Here is a 13,420-nt window from a genome sequence, read left to right as displayed (position 1 = left end):
TTCATTGGTTTCTTCCAAATCCTTCTTGCCATCCCGATTGTCTTTCTTTCGTATTTTCTTCCGTCATCTTCTTCTTGGGCCAATCCCCCTCGGGGTATGGGTTCTTCTTACCACATGACAGTCACATTGACCTAAGAAGCCAATAAAACTGGTGGAGCGACCAATCTGCTGGCGGGTCATTGGCAGGCATGCCCTCCCACAGCAGGAAAGAGGAGCGCTCCTGTCGTGTCTTCCAAGCAAACACGTTCCTGTATACCCTAACAATATTCCCTTATTCTTGCCGATGCAATATGTCTCACCGTTCCCCTTCTGCAACGCGCCCTGCACTCTGTACCAAACGATGTGGGAGTGACAGCTTACCGCCACTTTGCCCAAATTCTAACTCATTGGTTAAGTAGTGGGAGAGAGAACTTCCTAGCTGTAGCGTAGGTCGGCTTCGGCTGATCCACGGCGCTGAGACGGCTACACGTTCCAACGGGGTCCTGAGCTGAGGAAACCGACCACTTCACTTGTGGCGCCGCTGTCGTACGTGCAATACGGCCTGCCTTGAGGGGTAAAGGTACCGGCGGGGGAAAACAGGTGGCTTTTAGTGGTGCGGTGAGTGCGCAACAAGCTTTACAAGATGCTGTACAAGGAGCTGCTCAAGTGCAGTCGGGCGCGTCCGCAGAGTTCAACGGAAAGTTCTACAGCAGACTAACGGAAGGTCCTACTAGGCTTCCGCCTTCACATTCTGAGCAAGTTGGCAGCAGACCCGTAATTGTTTGCGTCAATTTGCTCGTAATGCTTTCACATTTTACATAACTGATTTTTTTTTTAAATTTTAGCGAAAGATATAACAAAGTTTCTTGCTACGAAATAAATAAGAATAAGTATATCAGTATTCAGAGAATCTTAGTTCTGGAAGTGGATGTGCACGCGGTGAATATGATTGAAGGTGTTTTAATTGATGGTCATGGCTCTGGATGTCTACCAGTCATGTCAGCAGTGCCCCAGAGTAATATTTTTGCGCGGTTGCGTATGCTGTAATGACACTGGAAATGTAGTTAGCACCTCCACCTCTCCACCCCCAGTTCATGTGCGACTGCAGATGAATGTGTGTTATTCCGTGAAATTTAAGTATAGAAGGTAGAATGGCGCTTAGCGCGCACCTGGGAGATTCTTGCAGCTGAGGCTAAGAACGGGACATGTGTACCTAAGCTGATCAACAGCTTCAAATATTTAGGCCTTATATTTTTCTCTTAGTACCTGCACACCGACATGAGATCAGGCCCTTTACGAAAGCTTTTTTATTTGAAACGCAAACTTCTTCATTCGCCTCCATGTGGAAAACTTGGTTGCTAACAATCATATGTTTAACCGGAGGTTAAATATGCTGTTGCAGAATGGGAGTCGCACATTAAATTTAACGTTGAAAAATTAGGAAGGGTTGAAGGAAAAGCTGGTAAATTAATTTCTTAACATTTGGACGTACGAATTCTCTCTTCGAAATAATGATTACTAACAACCTTCTCAAACCTCAGTTAAAGATATATGTCTTTGTGTACTTGTTAACCGTGATTTGGCTATCGATCCCTCGCTGTACATATCCGCCGTGTCGACGAGACCCACGCGGCATCACCACCGAAGAGTTCTAATACCGTACCTTATGAAGAGTGTCACCTACAGGTTTTCATTATTCCAGACACCCTTTTCCTAGTGCAACTCCGTCACTGAACCACACGCCATATAAAAATATACATTGCTTAACTGTGCATTTTTGTTTGTTGCATGGTGGCAATTTCCAACCAGCGCCCGGAGTTTACTTGTTGCCAAATGCGCGACTTTTGATGGTTGTGTGATTTTCGAATGATCGTTATGCCGGGACACATGGGGGATACGCAGAATGCACTGAGTAAAAAAGAAAATCAGTTTCAAAGCATCACTGCTATCACGTGTTGATTAAGCTGACTGCTGCAACGCCTTAGGGACAATTCCAAACAAAGTAAAATACCATCCGCCAAAGCTTCCGCACAGATGTGGTGGCGGCTATCTGCTGGTACAGGACCAATAAGCCACAACGGTGCCTCAAGAACACTCTCGAGGAAAAAGCAAGATGTAGCTTGGAATCTCCGTCCAGCTTTTTCCACGCACCCTTTCCTCTTCCCGCGGCAATCATACGGCCGTTCTTTCTCCGCCACTATCGTTGAAGAGCAAACCGAGCGTGAAAGCGCAGCAGTTTTCGAAATATGAAAATTCTTCCCCCACAACACAAAAACAAGGCAGAACTTGAACTCATCTCTTACGTGAAGGTTCAGTTTGGGATTACCATGTGGAGGCTCTTTTCAAGGAACAATGTCAGAAAGGTCATAAAATGCCAAGGGCCTTAAAGGAACCATGAAGAGAAAACAAAAGTTTGTTTTATTCGAAAGATTAGGTGTTTCATAGTATCCCAAGCGCTTTCCCGGAAGCAAATGATGCTTTATTCACTGAGAAATAAGGCAATTTAAGCCAAAATTTTAAATCTCCCGCTAAAATTGAACATTCCGTGACGTGTACAATGGCGTCATAGAGCCGGTCCATGAAACAGATACTTAGTATGTCGACTCCATATAGCACCCACACGCGGGAGTCGATCGAGACGGCGGCCATTTTAAAAATACTAGTAAAACCTAGTGCACCCGCAGCCCTAGTCATGGAATCGCCTGATCCGGAGAACAAAACTCTCGCCGAGGAGCTGGGGCTTGTAGGAAGAAGAAGAAGAGCTGCGCTGATCTGACGTGTGTTCCACTGGCTCCACAGATTTTCGCCCAGTAATGTGGTAATTTCGCTTCGTTCTGCCTTGCATCCAAGACTACCGGACTCATCAAGTTCTTGCGATCATCTGGACACCCGCCTTGACCACGTGGGTTGAATATTTCCTGATTTATCTGTTCATAATTCCCGAGCCATGCCTACTGCCATTCGGTAGGCGCAGCCAAGGAGTTCATCATGCAAGACACCTCTAGCCCCGTGCCTGTGCGTTTAGACAACACTTCCTCGGAAGTAGATATGGATTCTGATAACACAGAAGAAGGTCGCTCAGTCGGTAATCAAGAACCTCAGCCTTCAACCAACACAGCCTCGGACACTGAAATGGACCCCGGTATTACAGAAGATCACTCAGTTGAATCTAATCATCACGAGCATGACTTCATCGAGGTGGTCTCCCGAGCTCAACGTCGCCGGCAGCGCAGTGTCGCCGCAGGAAACCCTGCCGCACCCATGTCACCACCACGGACCAAGCAAGCCCCGGCACCCACAAGTAAGTCTTCCGTCAGGCCTAAACCATTGCCCAAGGACGATTTCAAACTAGTATTGCGACCCCAGGGCGGACTCCCGCTTGGCAACATTCAATATGCTGATCTCTCCCTGGCACTATTGAACGCCATCAAGGTTACGTGGCGTCAGGCAAATCTGCGCCTCCGAGTGGACGTAACTCAAAACACTGCCACCATCAGTACTCCGTCCTCTGACGTGGCACGAGGTCTCAGTCAAATTAAACACCTAACCCTGGAAAACAAGCAGTACCCCGTCCAACTTTACGGCCAGGCCCCCGACGACTCCGTCAAAGGCGTCATCAGTGGGGTCCCGATCCGACTCACTGAAGCAGACATTCTCCACAACATTGATCAGTCCTTGGATGAGGTCTACACAGTTCGAAGACTTGGCACCTCATCTACAGTGGTTCTGACCTTCGCAGGGCCCAGGGTTCCTTACACAGTCCGGCTGTACGGCGCCGAATACCCATGCTCTATCTACGGGAAAACTATCCCAGTCTGCTCTACATGTCATACCGTCGGCCACAGAGCCACGGCTTGTCCTCGCCCAACCACTCCCGTCTGCCATAATTGCGGGATCAAAGAGCCTCAGCCGAACCACCCATGCTCGCCTACCTGTGACCTTTGTGCTGGCGCCCACCTGTCCGGGGCACCTGGCTGTCCTAAGCGTTATGCCGAACCGTTTGTTCTTCGACAAATACGACTCAGACAAGACCATGCCAGCACATCTACTTCTCGAGCCTCCTCCCCATTTCGTGGCCGTCATCGAGACCGTTCAACAACTCCTTCAGCACGGAGACGCAGCCATTCTCGAAGCAAACAAGTCGCCCAGTCCCGGGATTCAAAGCCTTCACCCGAGACGGAGTCCAACCAGCCAAAACAAGTAAGCTGGGCCCAACGGGTGTCTCCCACAGCTCAACCCCAGTACCTATTCACGCCCCCTCAACAACAATCCGAGCACCCAACTGCCTGTGTTGAATGTAAGCGCCTTACTCAAATTTTGGAACAGCAAAACACTTTAATAGCCTCGCTCCAAGCTCGCCTTGATGCCCTCGAGAAAGCTGACTCCACTGCTAGCGAAAAGCGCAAGAAACCTAACCCTCCTAGTCCAACGCCAGAACCGTGTAACTCACACCCCTCAAAACAGACCCAACAGCCACCGCCAAAACCGCAAATCCAAGACATGTTTTCTACACTCGCTACACAGCTGGCCTCCATAAACCAAGACCTTCACACTATTCGGGAAGAAAATCAGAAATTACAGCAAGAAATTGCATCACTTCGCACGGAATATAACACATTCAGGAAAGACGTCGCCTCAATCAGCACTCCATCCAGCTCACTCGAGCACAACCATGATCTCGGCCCCATCCGGCAGGAGAGGACTACAAAAGGTTCTTCAAGGACCCACACCCGCGCCGTCCCATACGCCCGAAACGCCGACAATGCCATCCCAGCTTCGTTACCTGATGGCGCGGAGACAGCCTAACCCACCTTCAACGACACTCCTACAATGGAATTGCAGAGGCTTCAAACAAAAAGCTGCGGCCCTTACTCAATACATCACCACCCTTGATTCTAAACCAGCAGTCATTGTCCTCCAGGAGGCGAATTCTCACATCAAGCTCCCTGGGTATATCCCCTACGGCCCGCCAAATAATTGCTCCACCCTCATACTAATTCGTAACACCATATCTGCAGTTGCACACGTCACCCCACAACGGGGATGTAATCATGTGTTCACCGAGCTCCTATCTCCATCGATCAAACGTAAATCAAGCCTCTACGTTCTGAACATTTATTGCCGCCCTACCCAAAATGCCCCCGATATTTCATCCACAATACGCGATGCCATCGCTATCGCTAAAACAGGGCCCCTACTTATTCTCGGTGATTTCAATGCTGCACATCCTCAATGGGGCTACACGTACAAAACAAAAAGGGGCGTCCTCCTGGCGCAAGCAGTCGATGATTTTCAACTCCTGCTGCTTCATCAGCCCGGCTTACCAACAAGAACGGGAACCAGCACAGCGAGGGACACTTCTCCAGACCTCTCTTTCCTCAAGGGCACCTTGGATGTACTATGGTCATCAACTCACGAGAACCTTGGATGTGACCATGACATTATCCAACTCACCATTCGCAATCATAATTACAACGTCAAGACAGGGGTCATCCGCCTCACCAACTGGGATGCTTTTCGCAAGGCCAATTCGTCGCGCCCCATAGACCCGGACCAACCTTTCACCGACTGGATTGATGACATAATTCAAACAGTCCGACTGAACACAAAAACCATCGCCACTTCTTTCCAGACACCTAGCGTGGATGCTAAACTTTTACATCTCTGGGAGGCCCGTCGACGCTTAACAAAACGATGGAAACGGCAAAGACATAACCGCAAACTCCGCCTCAGAATTGCAGCACTTAACAAAGAAGCCACTGAATACGCCAAACACCTCTCCAAAGAGAATTGGCTTCAGTTATGCGACAGCCTCCAAGGTACCCTCACCACTCGCCGAACATGGCATTTGCTAAGGTATCTTATGGACCCGCTTTCCAGCAAGAATGAAACTCAGCGGTCTATTACCCGCACCCTACACTCATTCAACGGATCGGCCCACGACCTCATACAAGCGCTCACGGCTAAATACCTCAACACCTCCCGCCACCTCACCCCACCCCCCTATACGGGGTCGACGAACAATGACCTGGATAAGGACTTCCAACTGTACGAACTAGAAGCAGCTCTCTCCGAGTGCAACAAAAATAGCGCTCCAGGTCCAGACCAAGCCACTTACCGGCTTCTTGCCAATCTGGATGGCGACTCTCTCGATCATCTGCTCCACCACATCAATTTATGCTGGGGCTCAGGCCAACTCCCTCCCCAGTGGAAGACAGCTGAGATCCGGTTCGTACCCAAGCCTAATAAGTCCCCTCACCTAGATAACCGTCGGCCCATTTCTCTAACCTCCTGTGTGGGAAAATTGGTTGAACGATTATTATTGAAGCGCCTTCAAACCTTCCTTGAAAACAAGGGTCTCATTCCCAACACCATGTATGGGTTCAGGAAGCATCTGAGTACCCAGGATATTCTCCTTCGAATTAAAGAAGAGGTCCTTGCCCCGGCTACACGTCACTCCCCGCGAGCCATTCTTGCCTTAGATTTGAAAGGCGCATTCGACAATGTGTCGCATTCATCCATACTATCCCGTCTAAATCAAACAGGCTGCGGCCACCGCACGTACTCATACATTGCTGACTTCTTAACTCAACGCCAAGCTATTATCCGGGCAGGAGATGTTCAATCTCAGCCTATTGCACTGGGTGATCGGGGCACGCCTCAAGGTTCCGTCCTCTCTCCACTACTTTTCAATCTGGCCCTCCTGGACTTACCCCATCGACTCGACGCCATCCCGCACGTTCATCACGCACTTTACGCTGATGACATCACAATATGGACAGACACTGACTCCATTGGAAAAATCCAAGACTCACTTCAACAGGCTACGGATGTCGTTAAGAAATATGCCTCATCAGTCGGGCTTCAATGCTCGCCACAAAAATCGGAACTTATCGTCGTACGCAAACATCCCCCTGCTTCACACACACATTGAACCGATTTGTATCCACCTCGACGGCCATACCATACGACCCAGCTCCTCACTCCGAATTTTAGGCCTAATCATCCAGGCCAACACGCGTAATGATCAAACTTTATTGAAGCTCTCCAAGGCGTTTCAGCAAGTCTCCAACATGCTTCGACGCGTTTCGAACCGCTGCCGGGGCATGAAGGAGAAAGATCTCATTCGACTGGTTCAAGCTCTCCTGATTTCGCGAGTAACCTATATAACACCTTACCTTACCCTCACCAAAAGTGACACAGAAAGCATTGATCGATTAATCCGGAAAGCTTTTAAGCAAGTATTAAATCTACCTATGAACACTTCGACGGCCCGTCTCCTACAACTTGGCCTCCACAATACGGTATCCGAGCTTATTGAAGGTCACCTATCAAGCCAACGGCTCCGTTTAACACAAACACCTGCAGGGCTAGCCCTCCTAAACAGCCTTCATATCACATGCCCGCAATCTACTGTCTGTCAGCCCCTCCCTGACCATTGGAGAAGTAACATCCAGGTTCGCCCTTTACCCAAAAATATGCACCCTGACCTCCATCCCGGCCGCCGACAAGCCCGAAGCCAAGCACATGAGAATATTTATGGAAAAAGAACAGATGTCGCCTATACGGATGCTAGTACCTACCCTAATGGTCAACACAAAGTAGCCGCAGTCACCACAAAGGGCGCCCTCATTACCTGTGCATCAATCAAGACATCATCAACCTGGGTTGCCGAGGAGCTAGCTATAGCCTTAGCCCTCATACACACGAAGTACCCAATCATTATTACGGATTCCCAAGCTGCCTGCCGAAGCTTCTTAGCCGGGAGAGTGGCCCCTTCTACTTTAAAGCTACTTTTACCACACCAACCCAGCCGGAAAGTTAATATCATCTGGACTCCTGGCCATTCCTCCCTGACGGGCAACAACTTTGCTCATCAGCAAGCCTGCGCCCTTTCTCTCCAGGCTTCCGAGGAAACCACATCGTTAATCCCGCTCGTAACGTATCAGAACATCACTCAATATTACCGGTCCGACAGACAACACTTCCCTCCTCCTCACCCTGCACTATCCAAGGAAGAAGAATCGCTGCTCCGCAGACTACAAACCAATACCTTTCCTCACCCAGTTCGCCTGCATCGTATATTTCCAACTCAATACTCTGCTGTATGCCAGTTTTGTTCAAAACCCGGAACTATAGCTCATGTTATAATACAGTGTGTGTGCAATCCCAAACTTCCACCTCTCCGATCCCCTCTTCCCACCCCTGAGCTGTGGGAGAACCTGGTGACCAGCGACCGTCTGGACGTCCAGCAGCTCCTGGCATCCAGAGCGAAGGCTCTCTGCTCACTTGATGGATTCCCGGACTAGGGAATCACTCCCACTTTAGAAAGCTCAAATAAACGCTCTCTCTCTCTCTCTCTCTCTCTCTCTCTCTCTCTCTCTCTCTCTCTCTCTCTCTCGGGCTTGTATTTAACAACTTCACACCACAAAAACGCTCAATGCTTCTAAGTGCACGAGCGGCAAGATTTGTGGGATACGCGGTGGACGGGAAAGCGACCATTCCGCGATAGCCACAACAGACGAACGCCCAGCCGTCGGCACCGCTGCCTCGTCAGCCCCATCGCGACGGACGAATATAGACTGGTACGTATGTGCCGTATTTTGATTACGGTTAATAATAGTTCAATTTCAGTAGCAGTATCACTTATGCCAGTTGGCCGGTGTCGTGTATGGAAAGCCGTTCGCGCGAGCTCTCTGCTTCGACCAGAAAGATACGAGCGTCAATGCGCGGTGTTTACGGCATTTTTTTCCCCAAGGTCAGAGCGATTTGACGAAGTCGGCGACGAGCGCCAGCATGTCCCAGGAGTGAGCTAACGTAAGGGTCCCTGACGTAACTGAACAAACTGAAGTTTTCAGTGGTTGTAAACTGGAAACGAGCTCGTAACGACAGCAGCAAGCCAACACCATTCGAAACTTACGCGACGACTGGCACTATCTCGTCGCTTCTTGCTGTTCCTTACTCCCCTCGTTTCTATTTTTACCTTTGCTGGTTGGCGATATGACGGCCAACCTCCTGTGAAGGGATTACGATACGAAGCAAGGTCGCGGCTGTGCGTGCTGGAACGGTTCGTTGGCCCCGAAGAGCCTCGAACCCGAAAATTCGTCTGCGGGACGGCGAGATGTCGAGCTCGGCCGGCGCTAGTTTCGTATGCATTGGCGCACAGGCTTGCGAGTTCGTTCGGACCTTCAACCGTTTACTCCACTGTTCTTTGTCATAAAAAGAATGTGCAGTATGTTTCACGGGCATTTAGCTCGCTATGCAAGCTGTAAGCCCTGCCTAACATGCGTTTGCTTTTGCCGGCCTCCGCCAATCGCAGAGCATTCCCAAGTGACGACATAGGTTCTGTTGCGGAAAATGAGCTGGTGGGTCGCATGGTCATTTCCTTTTTTCCTAATTATGTAGCTTATTTGAGCGAAGTTTGCGTTATGAGTGGTGTCGTTATGGTTCTAACGAGGCAATCTTTCGAATGAACCAAACTTGTGTTTTCTCTTCATGGCTCCTTTAAGGCAGCTCATCCAACCCACGTTGCTGTGCTGAAAGCTTCTGAAATTCAATCGATCCAGCAAGCAATTTTCAGCCAACAAGCGATGGCATCGAGCACATTATCATCTTCCAGGAATTTATACAAAACTTCGCCAGCGACAGCCTGCCCAGACACGCCGAGAGAAAACCTACAGACATGCTCCAACACTTCATCCCTCGCTAGCTACCTATCGCGCATAGTCGGCGTTCTCCCACTCTGCCGCGGAACAGTCGCTCCTCAGGCAGTCCTAAGAAATGGCCTGAAAGATGTCATAAGAACAATAAGTGCATGAACTACTGCTAAGACTTCAAGAGCCTCCAGGAAGTGAGAAAGATACCGCCATGCACTGGCATTTTGGTCTCGCCAAGTACACTGCTCACTTTAATTACAATTGACCTTGTTCCTACCTGCAATCTACTCAACCACACCATCTGTGAGCGTTGAAGCATGTCGGGGCTCTTGAGCGTGGAGCGGTGCCAATTTTATAGCACAGATACAGGTAAAGCTCTTGAGCCCGTTTTGATCTCACGTTTTACCCCAATCCTCCTTAGTAATACCAATCACTCTCAGAAGTAGACTATACATTCAGAAGTATTCTATGGTTACCCTAGGACATCGGATTAATATACCCTCTTCGATCCGGCGATTTCGCCACATGCAGCAACAGTATATATTGTTTTTCGACCGGCAATGTAGTAGTGACTTTTTCGTGATGTCCTGAAATCAAGTTGAAACTATCTTTACCTATGCAAGTTAACAGAGTGCAAGCGATCGGGCAGGCCCAAATCACATGTAAGTAACGCCTTGAAGCGATTGGGAAAAAGGCACGCACGTTTCATTGTAAGGGATGACGATGTGTAACTTGAAACGATTCCCGAAAACCCCTGCCCCAGTTATTGAAAGTATTCTCAGCAGCCGATGAGGGAGCTGGGCACGTGACCTGCGCAGTTTTTTGCAAAGACGTGCGCATGCATGGACAAGAAAATGACACATTCTTCCAATTGATCCCGCTAAGAAATCACTTGGAAAATTATAAGAGACACCGTAACTTCTTAAGGATATATTACCAGCGTTACTGGCAATTTACCTTGAGGGAGTATGTGAAAACGGCGGGTGCGTAGGTTGATGCCGCAGCTAATGAGAATTAGTGAATCGACCGCGACCTTCTGACGGCAGGTTGTATTTTCACTGGCCAAAACCCTGAGTGGGCACAAAATACTTTATACTTATATCGGAACAAAACGGTGAATTCTCCCTGAGCTTCGGCGCCAGCTGCTGCCACCACTGGTCAGTCCACCTGGTGCATATGTTGTTAAGTCTGAATGCAGCCTTTGTTCAGTACCGTAAAGTACCATTGCCTTACAAAGTCAGAAGTAACGCCGAATGCATTAGTAGCCCAACTACGAAAACAGATTGGGCTCGTTAAATCTCATAGCACAACGCTAAGACTCCCGTCGGGACATCGCATACCCAATGGGAATGTGAGGCCACCGGGTACCAGCATTCGCAGCGGCGTATTGATGGCGACTGAGTTTGGTATGCTGCAACCTCTACCAATAAGATTTTTGCTGCCATTGTAAGGACATCACCTAATAATGCTGCATTTTAAAAGAAACGGTCGCGTCAACATGTCGCCTCAAGCTATAGTGCTAGTTCATACTATAAATTTAGCGTCTGGTATGTCATTGAAAGAATTACTTCAGCCGTACGCTAGAAATGTGGCGTATAAACTGATGTCAGCTCGGGAGTTGGAAATTTTAAAATCCGCGCTGCACTTTTTCGAACGCAGAGCCGAATTGCTGTGTACGATGCCAATGTACCAGTTGGTTCCTCAAGTCAGGCGGCCTTTCATTACACCCAGGTAAGAAATATTAACCTCTAAAACGCAAGAAACGTTAAATTTCCTGAATAATGTTGTTGATAAAATCCGTAAAATAATGTTGTAAGCATACACATTTTCGCGAAAAGTTACAGCCACAGCAAACCTGTTGAGCTCTGAGTTTCTATTCAGAATATTAAAAGCCACTTACGTATTTAGGTATATTCAAGTTTTGGGTACTACTAGCACCTACTTTAGTGTCCACAAAGGAACAGAATAAAACCATAAAACCATTTTTGAAACAAGCGTTGCGTAAGTGTATTATATATTTGAATTAGGTTGATTGAAAATTTAGATTTGACACATTTGCGAGGAAACGTACGTTCGCAGTGCAGGCGTGCGTAGCCTTTCGCTATTCATTCGGTATTTTCTGCTGGGTGAGTTTTGGGAGATATTTTCGCTATTTTCAGTTGGGTGATGTTATAGCATTAGAAAACGAAGCCTTTAGCTTGAAGAAGTGTTTGCATGCAAAATGTGGTAACGAGAGCCGTTCACATGAGCATGACGGAACGGTCATTGGAGGCCATCAATCATTGAACTTGATAGATTCGTTCATAGGGGTGCGAAAAATTCTCAACTTGGTTCTAATGCAGCCCTCCTAAATCATCATAGGGATTTGGAATGAAGGCAAAAGGTTATGAAGGTTAGACCTGCAAAATATTTCATGAGTGGTTGGTCAACATCTTGTCGCATCAGGGTGGATGCCGACATTATCCGGAAAAGATATATATATATATATATATATGCAGAGTTGTGCGGTAATACAGACACATGTATTTGAATTACTACTGCTCGTAACATCCAGACACGCCTTACCTAAGTAGGCGAGTTTAACGATCGCGATTCAACTGTGCCTCCTCTGTTTCAGATAGTAGTATGATTTGCACCTCCTGAGAGAATGTAAGGGTTGCTTTTACCTGATTGAAATAGCAGTAATCAGGACTCGAGAAACCACGGTATCCTCGATGTTCCTCAACCACAAATACAATGTTTCTTCTGCTAGTTTTGTACACTAATCGTGGAAAGTAGCTGCCAGTTACGCCAGTACCGTTTCTAACCAGCGATGGGCTAAAAAAAAATACTCATTATAGCTGCCGTTTCACTCAACAGAGCGTAACTCCTAGAACAGGCCTCCATGAGAGGAGAGGCCGAGACGAGCTCAAGAGATAGCAGCAACGGCTGCCTTGCCTACATACGACCGTAAATGCTAGCGTATTCGAACGTTAGAGCCTCGGACGTAGACATAGTTAGAAATTCCGAAACCGAAAAAAGGTAGCCATCATAAGCTCCCCTAACAAAATGCTGTGCGCTACGCGTTTCCGTGGTGCAGAGGCTTGTCGCAATCTAGCACAATGGTAGTAAAATGCACCACTTCGAACAGTGGCTTTGAGATCAACTTTCTGATAATCCTCTCCGGATATCTGGGAGGGGCGTATGGTAAAAATTGGTTACTTTAGTAGCAACACCGCAAGGTGCGCGAAGATAGCACTTGCGCTATTGCTGACCACTCTTCGCTTCGGACCAATAGTCAAGAGTATTTTTTAGCAGCGGAGCTGTTCTAGTGCTGGCCCTGACGACAGTCTCTGCTGGTGTTGTGTCACGCTCTTTCTGGAGTATGTTTCTCCGCCGCTGGAAAACCGGTTCCCAGTGTAGAAAAAAAATGTGGTTGATCCTTCTTTCATAGAAACCGGTAAAAAAAGAAAGTGAACTGTGCCTTCACAGGAGCATTTGAATGTTTATTGTGCATCGATGTGAACTTGAACATAGCTATTTATATTTCGTCGGTATGCCACCGCTAGACGATTCAGCATTAGAGACTGGATTACACGCGCCGGAGCATCGCGTAAATCGGATTGAAACCAGAGGCGCTCGCAACCGTGCCAACGAAACCGAATGAGGGATATCAGCTAATCGTTTGGTGTAGTCACGGTCCGCTACAGCGAAAGGAGCATGATTTGCGGGTAGGCAGCAGTCTTGTGGGTGTGCTTGGCGAGCGACGTCCTGCTGGCGGGTCGCTTAGCAAAGGTGCAACCACA

This window comes from Haemaphysalis longicornis, unplaced genomic scaffold (genome assembly GCF_048455015.1).
Source record: "Haemaphysalis longicornis isolate Haplotype H1 unplaced genomic scaffold, Haemaphysalis longicornis Haplotype H1 scaffold_2, whole genome shotgun sequence".
Lineage (NCBI taxonomy): Eukaryota > Metazoa > Arthropoda > Arachnida > Ixodida > Ixodidae > Haemaphysalis > Haemaphysalis longicornis.
Note: the sequence above shows the minus strand (reverse complement) of the source record.